Source organism: Atta colombica, unplaced genomic scaffold (assembly GCF_001594045.1).
Source record: "Atta colombica isolate Treedump-2 unplaced genomic scaffold, Acol1.0 scaffold127, whole genome shotgun sequence".
Classification (NCBI taxonomy): Eukaryota; Metazoa; Arthropoda; class Insecta; order Hymenoptera; family Formicidae; genus Atta; species Atta colombica.
In genome coordinates, this window is record NW_017259214.1 from 663,277 (window position 1) to 674,172 (window position 10,896).

Genomic DNA, 10,896 nt, shown 5'->3' on the forward strand with positions numbered 1-10,896 from the left:
GTAATTTCCTTCCCGTCAGGTGCAATTAGGCGTCGGGTCTCGCCCGACTGTTAGTAGCTGCGAGTCGTGTTATTTGTCGGCCGGGACACAATTGGATCGCCTTTGAAATTTTCAATAATCGAGGAGGGCGTCGCCCCGAGCGATGAATTCCTGACGACGGCCGAATGAGACGATGGCGGCGGTCGTTTTGATCTTGTTTAGACAGCAGCACCGACATAAACAGCCGGTGGAGGACCCGCGCCGAATGGCTATCGGGGGCAGTGATTTATTCAGGGTTATTGTCCTACACGAAGTTTTTGTCCTGAGAACTGCAGAGGTGCAATGCGGCGCGGCGGATGCACCGCGCGGGTTCGACAATGCATCCGAAACGGCAAGAACGTACTTTGACCACTCCGCGCGTATACGATATTACTTTCGAACCGGCTCTCCAATGTACCTTTTTCTAACGTAAACTCGCGCATACCGGGTGCGACGGTATTACGCGAATTCCAAGCGAACCGTTAATACCGCTATACGTCTTATGATTTGTTTGAAACAATGTTTGAAAAAAAAAAAAAGAAATAATGCAACGGAGTGGAAAACATCGGCAATATATTTTCATATTCATAAAATGACGAAAAACGAAAAAGTGATTACTTTTAGCTTATTAATATTAAGAAATATAAACAGTTAATCTATATTAATGAAGTTAGAAATGTTTCGATAATTCTAATGAAGATTATTAATATTGCTGACATTTTATTTCCTTATAATATAATTTTAATTTCAATATTCCAACTTCTTCGACCAATTGTTACTTTATTTTTAAAAAAATGTATTGTGAAACAGAGAAATTGCAAATTTAATTAATAATTTTATTGGAGTATCAAACTAAAAAAAGACAACAAAAATTTTTATTTTATTGCAACTACGAATGCTATATCATTTGAAAGGAATATTATTTGTATTATTGATCTCGAAAACTATGATGCAACAATGACAATCTATCGAGACCTTGATGATTACTTCACCGTTAATTAACTTAAGCAACGATTAGATGGAGCAATTATCATGTTCCGAATGCCGATGTTTGCTATTTAAAGCACCATTATTCTACCATGGATCAGTATCAATTTTCTTTCGCAAGAAAAATTAACTCTTATCAATTTAGCCTCCATCGCTAAAAACAAGTACAAATAATAAATAATCGTATCGTTCATCCTACAATAGCTTAACTGACTTTAGATTTTCTCGTTCTCTCTTGTTCCACTGTTGTCGTTTCTTCATGTCATTCGCACGACATTCACTCACAAAAACATGGTTAATTACGATCGCGCGCATATTAATTATCACCTGACGACAATTATTCTTGTCTCGCTTTACAGCGCTTTCGATCTTTGTCACACTATATGACATAGACTTTGCTTCTTTATGTGAAATAAAGGGATAAAAAAAATGAATAAATTATTTCTATCAAAAGAATAACGCGAAATATAAATAATATCTACTCTCGATAAGAAATTGTCGTTTTTACTACGCTTATGGATCATAAATCGCAGGAGGTAATCAACCAATCACTTGAGCGATCTCACAGTCACTAATCAATTGTAAGAAATGATCGCGTTTAGTGTCTCGTGATCTTGACTCGATCGTTTAGCGTCCCGAGAAATAATATTATACGACACATGGAATAGCTCGAGCCACTACCTGCTGCTTTGAGTCTTGCCGCACGAATGATAACAATGTGACCGCGCGTAAACAGTAGCGCGCGGGACGAAATAAAAACGAAGGTCGAACACCGGCCGGCGCCGCGTGCTAGTCAATTCCAGAAAATATACACATTATAAGGTAACGGTACACTGGATATATTCTGCGTATTTCATGTAAATTTCAATGAACTGTAGCGGTTTTTTTTTACGAACTCGTTAGCCATTGCCTAAAATAATAATTAATTATACAAAAGCATGATGGAAGCTTAACAGCGATACTGTTATTTCAATTTGAATTCAAGCAATTTAAACGATATAATTGTTGCACATATATTATTTAATTAACTTATTTTTAATAAAAATTTTTTTAATTGGTTGATTATACATATTTCGAATATGTTTCATGTATTTTAAGTAAATCGATGAACTAGTATAATGCGTTTTGCATTTTGTTTTACGCTGTTTAAGGATTTCATTTCTCAAATCACTTCGGGCATGTATTTGAATTAAATGTAATTTTTTTATTTATTATTTGATTGATATGAGATTAAAGAATTATTAAGCCTTAGTACACGCCTTAGTTTTTGGCATCCTTACTGCACACGTTCGATCATTCGTATCGTGTATTAATTTTCATCACTTTTACAAATATATACAAGTTATTAAACGATTTTTATATATATTTCGACATCTTTAGAAAGTATTTGTACAGTTATATATTCATAACAAATTGTAGATAAATTATTATAATTAAATATAGTTAATGAAATGAGAAAAATGCACTGTTTCATACAAAAATATAAAACTCTGAAATAAAAATGTTTAAAGGAAAAATATGATTCTTCAATATCCTAAAATTCCAACATTCCAAACTACAAGAAAAAAAATAATTCAAGTGTCAGCTGTCCAAAAAATTTAGTTATTGAATAATCTGAAAATTGATATTTTTTAATATGCATGAATGGCTATAAATTGAAGATATATTGCATTTACATTTTAAACAATGCATTTTATTATTGCTATTGTATTAAAAACCTTATAATTTATTAGGAAAATGTTTTTTATAACGTTAACATAATATATAATATTACTGACATTTAGCACAAAGATGTCAAAAATCGTGTTTATTAAGAGCTAATATGTTGTTCTAGGGTTAAATTCTTTTTTTAATAATTCGCGAAATATTCCAGCAATACAACTTTTAACAATTAGTTGAAAATAAAGAAAAAAATAAAAATTTTTTTTAGTTACAAAAAATGTACACTCTGTACACATGTTGAGCCATTTGTGACGCAGAGGTGAACTTCAGAGTTATACCAGTTAAGGAATACGCATGAATCGAGGTCGACAACGTATAAAACTTCTGTTCTCTCTAGATGCCAACCTTTTTTAGGAATAGAAAAGAGACTGGTATTTGACCAGGTGCTCTTAGTATTTCAAAGAAAAGAAATGCGAAAGAATACGAATGATTCAAAGGTAGGTCATGTATTAAGGATTAATATACATATACGATGAAAAATCTATTATCAAATTGTAAGAAATAGGATTCGAATTTTAAGGGAAACTTCATCTAAAAAAATGTTCTACAAATAAATTGTGATTACAAATATAAAATTGAACGTCAACAAATCAAATAAAATTATATGAAAACTATTTCAGAAAAATTCTATAACAGAAGCTCGATTGCAAATATTTAAGATTTATTTATTAAATCGAATCAAGACTTTTCAGTCGAGTTTCTCAGAAAAGACGTGATTATAAATCGTCACGGCACGACGGCCGAAATTGCGCAAAATTTACGATTCGCTACATTTAAAGCTGCCTCGATAAACTTTTGATTCCGACAAAGCTTTTGACATAAATCAATGAAGTATGATAATATAAGAATAGAAAGATAAGAAATAAAGTTGTCATTCGATTATTTATATGATCGTTACGCACGCCCACGAGATATTGATAGTAGCGCGGTAAATCTAAAGGCAGGATCGATTAATATGCCAAATCGGAATAAAAATAAAATAACAATGTGAGAATGCAGAAATTTCTCGTTCGAATAGAATATGATAAATTTGAATTCTCGATCGTTATTGCTCGACCAATTAATTTTAGCGAAGTAGTGAAGACGGCAATCATATATCGAGTGGGATGTGCGACAAGCTCGCTTAGCTGTACGAACATATCTCGAATACCAGATAGAATCTACAAACGCGAGGAGGATAGGCCATTGAATGCAATAGGCTTCCCCGGGGTCGGTCACTATCGACTTTTACATCTTTCAAATACGCACAAGGCTTCAGAGAGTCAACCCCCGAAGGATAACAAAGGCGGGATCGATGGGCACGCGACTATTAATATGAGACTGTTCCATGATTTATCTGTGAATCTCCCTAGCTTACGACAAGACTGACGTTTTAATATTCACAACAACTCAACTATATTCTCATCAAAATAATAATACATATATAGAGACGTGAGACAAAATATATTATTATAATTTTTAACATATAAACAAAAATAATTTAAATTCTCGCTCTCTTTTTCTCTATCAGTTAAAATTTATAGAAGTTTAAATACATCGCGACGACTAATTATGATCGATAACTTTGAAAAAAATCGATGGCGCGATTCGCTCGATTTCGTTAGAAACCTAGCGAAAGTTCTTGTCTCTCGTTACGATAAATTCAGCGGAAAGGATGATGGAGCCCTGATCAGAACGGCGTCGGTCATGTCGCCGTGGCGGCGGTGGCGGCGGCAGCGTCGGCGGCGTCGGCGACGCCTATATTGATTTTGGGACCCGAGGAAAGCGTGTAACAGACACGAGACGAAGGGGCGTAGCAAACGAATTTCTCTAGCAGAATGCGACAAGGATAATTGAATAGCGCCGAAAGCGTGCAAAGCGTACAAGTATCGATAGCGATAGGTTTTACGAACGTAAAGTGGCAACGACACATCGTTTCGAGTGCAGCGTAATAGCTTGTGGCATGCGCTGTCGGGCGTTAACTGTGCACGATTAAAGATTTAAATCCCGCCGGTGATAACATTGCCACGACGCATCAATCATCAAGAAATCAATCTACTGCGGACAATCCTTTATTTGCATATTTATTTATTTGCACAAGCTGTGACGTGAAAATCTTGAAGTTTATACGTTTATAATCACAGAATTAATAAAGTTGTTAAATTCTCTCTCAAAACATGTTCAAACATGTCGAGATAATCAATTTGTCTGTCAAGAAGTTTTCTAAAGTTCTATTCGTTTCTATACAACTTTAAATTCTCAATTACGAATATTAGCTTATATTATTAATACTTTAATATATGCTAATTAATATATACTTTAATATATACTAATTATAGAAATATTCATTCAAAAGTATTTTATACAATTCTTTTTTCATCCACATTGATATATTCGAGAGATTCAAATAAAATAATTATTTTTTAATAATCAATAGAATTCATAACGTAGTCAAAGAATTCTATATACGAGAAAAAAACCAAAATTCAATTAATTTAGCGCGTGCAACTTGAAAAAATTAGTTGTATATAAATATTTGCTTGTAAGTACACGATGAAAGCATGTAATTATCGGAGAAAAAAATGTTTCGATGAAATTTAAAGATGAAAAAAAGGTAATGACGAACTTGTTACGTAATCAGCGGTAACTCTAAGAAATACGCTTTCATTGAACATCATGGATCTGTCCCGTTAAAATGTTTGATGAAAGACTTCGTGATGCACGGCAAAAAAACTCACCGAGGCTTTGCATTCCCGATAATTTAAACGGGAAGGAAATACGTGCGTTTGTTTTTGCGTATTTGCGATAATAAATCACGTCCGAAGTATAACAGACCAAACAAACAATACAATGTTACTATATACTTAATTTCGCAATGGAGACGTTCAAATATATGTGTTTCATGTTTCTTCGTACTTTTTGTAAATGTCAATTATGAATTGATATCATTATAGATAGATCTGATTCCCGTACGCATTGTGAGTAACAAATTTCTTTACAATGCAAACATTACTTGTGCAACCGCGATTAATTTTTATCATGCTGTTACCAAGGATATTATATCGCAAAAAAAACATTCACAGTTAGCATTAAGCGTTAAATAAAAGTCTGTGCAATAATATTTAATAGTCTTTACGATTGTGATAGATTTCTTGCGATGCATATTTTTAAAATCAATAAAATGGCAGTAAAATATCTGTAATTATAAATAATTATAAAAATGATTAATAAAAAGTAGATTATAAAATTACATTCTAAATGTAATTATACAGAGAAAGATTCTAATATTTCTACAAATTAATAGCATAAGATAACACTATAAAAAGTCGGATATGACGAACAAAATTATAACGTAACCTACTATCAGCAGATATAATTGTCGGAAACAGCATGATTCATAGACGTTTTCTCAATGTCGTCCTAATATAATACGATGACAATGGGTCACACAGTCATGCACGTATATTATCAGCGATCTTATCTCACGATGTATTTAAATGGCATATATCTGTCATATGCGTGTACAATGCGTATTGTATACGTACTTCGTAAATACGCAATAAACTTCGCAGTAATATAATACCTGGAGATAATTTTCTGTTAAATTTACCCTAAAAATTATGGTAATCGTAGAATAACATATTTCAAAGAATTTATTTGATTCTTTTTGATTTATTAATATTTATCACAATAAAATATAAAATGTAAAATATGTTAAATTTGATTAATTTTAAACATAAAATAATTTCAATAATTTCAAAATATATTATACAGTTTGTTTGATTCTTTATTGTTTCAAATGAAATAAATGTCAAGTAGTACAGTCGATCAATTACCCTACTGCATAATAAAATTATTATGAGTGACTAAATTAGATTGAAAATATCGTAGTGTATTGTAAAATTTATGTATACTTAAATTTATGTATATTTTATGTATATATTATTACTTGATATCTATTCTATTTAAATCAATAATACACATATTTTATAATTGCAATTTTACTATATTAAGTTTTTACTATATTACTATGTTAGTAAAATTAATCAAATATAATTTGTACTTTACTGTGAGAATTGTCAATAAATCAAAAAGAATTACATACAATTCTTCGAAATACCCTGTTGTCCTACGATCCTTACCATAATTTTTAAAGTAAATTCTGTAAGAGAAAATTCTCTATATGTACATACTTTTGAGAACGTTAAAACAATCAGAAGAAAAACAATCTTGACAAGCAATATTAAAATTTATTTTGATAAATAATTCAATTAATAACTGTTCAGTTTTATTTCTTGGCTAATCAATTTTTAATATTATTTTAAAAATACGAAAAATGAATAAAATACAATTTCAGTTGCAATAAATAAATTCAACCTTATAAATATAAAAAAATAAATAGCAAGTTTACTTTTACCTTTTCCTAATGACCCGGATTCTTTTCATCTTATCTTTCCCCTATAAAAACAATGGACTCAGAAATGCACATACACACGGATTAATCATTCTTTATACAATGAAGATCTCCACAAGATCTCCACGAGACCGAAATCTTATTTATTCGTGGCGTCGAAGAATATAGAAAAGTGCAATTCTATGCAGGATAGGATAGAAATGACAAAAAAACTTATTTGGATTCTCAATTCTATTTATATCGACCACGAAACAGTAAAGAAACATGCGTCCTTGCACGCGAGATAATAAAGTCCTGTGGTATTATACGATTACGTTACATCCGTTTCTCGTATGGAAAACATGGAAACTGAATGGCGTGAATTATATTTTTCTCTAAGGCGCCAATTAGAGTGTCGTGAAGAGTAAGTGTCACGGTTGTAAAACATCTCGAAAAAAATCACGTTCACTCGGAACGCGGCAGTATAAAGAAACAGCATTATGCGTATTTGTTGAAGCAAGAGCCATTATTGATTATTTACGTCGACACTTGCGACGTTTCTGCAAACGACGGCAAATTGCTCACATTTGTCAACATTGGTGCCCGCCAAAGACGATTGTGTCATAATGTATTACATATCATTGCGGATTGCAATCGATGGTTATATTTTATCCTAATTTTACAAAGTCTCAGATAATACTAGTCATAATTTTATCTTTATTATTGCATACAAAGAGTCATAAAAAAAGTGTCTATTTATTTGCGATATTTTTTTATTTAATGTAAAAAATATGATACCTATATATACGTAAATCTAAAAATTAAAAATTAGAAGGGAAAAAATTAGAAGCTTTTAAAAGAAGGACTGCCTTTCAAGAGGCAATCCTTCAAATATGCGAGTACTTAAAGAAGTTCTGGATTTAAATCTGGAATTAAATCTGGCGAATTATTGTCAGCAAGTGTAAGGACTCCCCCGAGAGTCACTTCGTGCGATCGAGCAACCTTCGACGCGTTACGTAAGCGTATGCGGATGCTTACGTGCGAAAACTTGTTGTCGAACGCGCGTCCAGAGAAGAAATTGCACGTGTGTATTGAGCCTTTCTAGAAAACGCGGCCACGCTTCGCAAAGAAATTCACATTTTACAATGTAAGTGGCGGCGAAGAGTTATCCTACCGAGCGAGACTACACTGGACTATGGCGTTGCGATTTTCAAAGTGATAAATCTCGTTTCATCGAAATAAATAGGAGATCAGAACGTTCTGATTCTAACAACATTCCACGTTTAATCCCCGATCTGAATTACGATATTAGATGTCAGATAAATGGTGCAGTAAAAGGAATGTTTTTAGAATGTTCTAAATATATAACGCGTATCAAGATTTACGCTGAATTTATATTATGTGTTGATTTAATTCTATTATTCTACTATATTCTAATTATTTAATTTTATCATTTTATATTATTCTGCATATATCTGTCTAATTGTGTCGCCAAACACAAACACGTACAAGTACGCAGATATTAAAAACGACTCGACTACAGGCAATCTTCGATTTTGTTCTAAGTTTTGTGTTTGTGAAACTATAGACTAAAGAGACAAGCCAAAGCGACGATTCGATCGCAATGCTTTACATCAAGCTACAAATTTCTTGTCAAGCAGACATTTCCTTTGAACGTAACTCTATATTATTGCCAAGCACTCGAAAGAGTGCATCAAGGATCGCCTGCAGTGCGTGCGCTCGAAATCAATTTCGTCGCGCCATCGCGCATCGTGCGCGGAGGTCGGCACTCGATAAGAGCACAAGCTGACAGTCGTTCTCGCTGAAGTGCATGACAGCTGTGAAAGGTGTGCGCTCCGTTCACGATATCACGAAAAACAACACAAGAGATCAAACGTTCGCTACTCACCACAGCCGGGGAAAATCGTGCGCGTCTCGGGACAGTTTGGGGATTAAGAAGGTCTCCTCCGGTTCGCTCCGGTTACTCCGAGCCCTCCCTCGTGGAGCGAAGCACTCCGTTAGTCCGGTGACACTTAATCAGGCTGGTGGTACACAACACACTGATCCGCAGACACTTAATCACGAGCGACGGCGGACACCTCGATCTACAACGAATCGTGGCGTTTTGACGTATACCGAATGACGCGGATGATGAACGGGACGACGCGGACCGGTGACGGCGAGCGAACAGTGAACGACGAACGAACGACACGACTCCACAGACTGAACTCACGCTCCCGACTGATCGGACTGATCGCCCGCGCGCGCGACTCGGGCAATCCCGACGACGACGCCGCTTGTGGAAGCTGACCGAACCGTACTCCACGGCAAACGTTAAATTTCGATCGGCGCGTGCTCGCTACGCATTGTGCGTAACACACAGCTGGCGCGAGCGCCTTGCGACGAGTGGAAAGAAAAAAATAATCTTTCACGCGAAAAGCTTCTCTCTCTCTCTCTCTCTCTCTCTCTCTCTCTCTCTCTCTCTCTCTCTCTTCCTCCCTTTCATAGCAAACGAGTCCCACGAGCACCAACATCCCTGTTATACGACGATTCCGTCGTATCTCAATGAGAATTCCTCGTAGCACTGTTTTCCAACGCGCCTTGAAAAATGCTGTAATATAGCCATTTACCGCGCACGTACGAGCTTTGAGATTTGATACTTTCTGAGAATCGCACGGTGTTACTATGCACGTGTTACGAATGGATGTAGCAAAAGGTAAACCTCTTCGTGAGTGAGAAATATTAAAGTGACAAAAATCATTAAGAATGGCAATACGAGGAAATTTCATTTAAATGATGATAAAAATAATGTGTAATAATCATGTAACTCTATTGATTAAAATATTACGAAAAATAATAGCTTTAGATTTCTTATATTTCGACAGAATATTAATATTCATTGTGACACATGTAATAATAAATGTTTTCATTTTTCTGAATTAAAATCATTGTTCGAAAAGAATAAAGAAAATTTGGAGCACCGCTTAAAATGCAGATTCAAAATTGTAATAAAAGATTAAAATATACAATATATATATTTGTTATTCAATATTACAAAGAATTGAATAAACTTCATATAAGAGAATATACAGTAAGTACAAAAAGTAATCGTACAGAGAAAATATTTTTTAAAAAAACTTTATTTTTAAAAAATAAATATTATCCAGCGAGAAATATCGAATCGATGATGAATATAAATTCGATGATTTTAATACCAATTTGACGTCGATTCGACGTTTAATTAAGAATCATTTCTTGTGGATAACAATTATTTATTCATAAAGAATAAAATAGACTGTATATTTCTTAAAATTATATATATTAAAATGATGTATATTAATTATACAAAAATATATTATCCGAAAATTAAAAATTGTATTGTTTGAATGCTCAAAAAGTATTCGTACAGATGAGACATTTAGCTTCTAAAATAAGGAATACATGCTAAGCTCGTTTGTTTATTAGAACAGAATTCATTGTATAAAATTGCTAATTAATGTTTATTTCCTATAAATAATTTTTTATAACAAATTTCCTTGTACAAGTACTTTTTGCTTTCACTGTATATATATATATATATATATATATATATATATATATTTCTATTATATTTATAACTCTATTTTCAATTCTATTATACTTGAAATTTAAAACCAGAGTTAAAATATAAAAAGACGAAAATATGTTGTAAAATCTGATATTATTCATTTTCGTTTTTAAATCAGTAAGAGGAGCCTACGTATCGAATGTCTTATATTCAAAGTAAACAACCGTTCCTTGCATATTATGAAAGAAAG

The 10,896-nt window shown here is 33.2% G+C and overlaps 1 protein-coding gene across 4 annotated transcripts in view; it reads right to left on the reverse strand.

Moving 5' to 3' along the window:
• Positions 1 to 9,327, reverse strand: part of LOC108684226 — a 122,584-nt gene extending 113,257 nt beyond the window's left edge. For all 4 annotated transcript variants that reach the window (XM_018188451.1, XM_018188450.1, XM_018188449.1 and 1 more), the window contains exon 1: positions 9,009 to 9,327. The gene's annotated coding sequence lies outside the window, so the exon portion shown is untranslated. The remainder of the gene's footprint in view (positions 1 to 9,008) is intronic.
• Between the last annotated feature and the right edge of the window lie 1,569 nt (positions 9,328 to 10,896).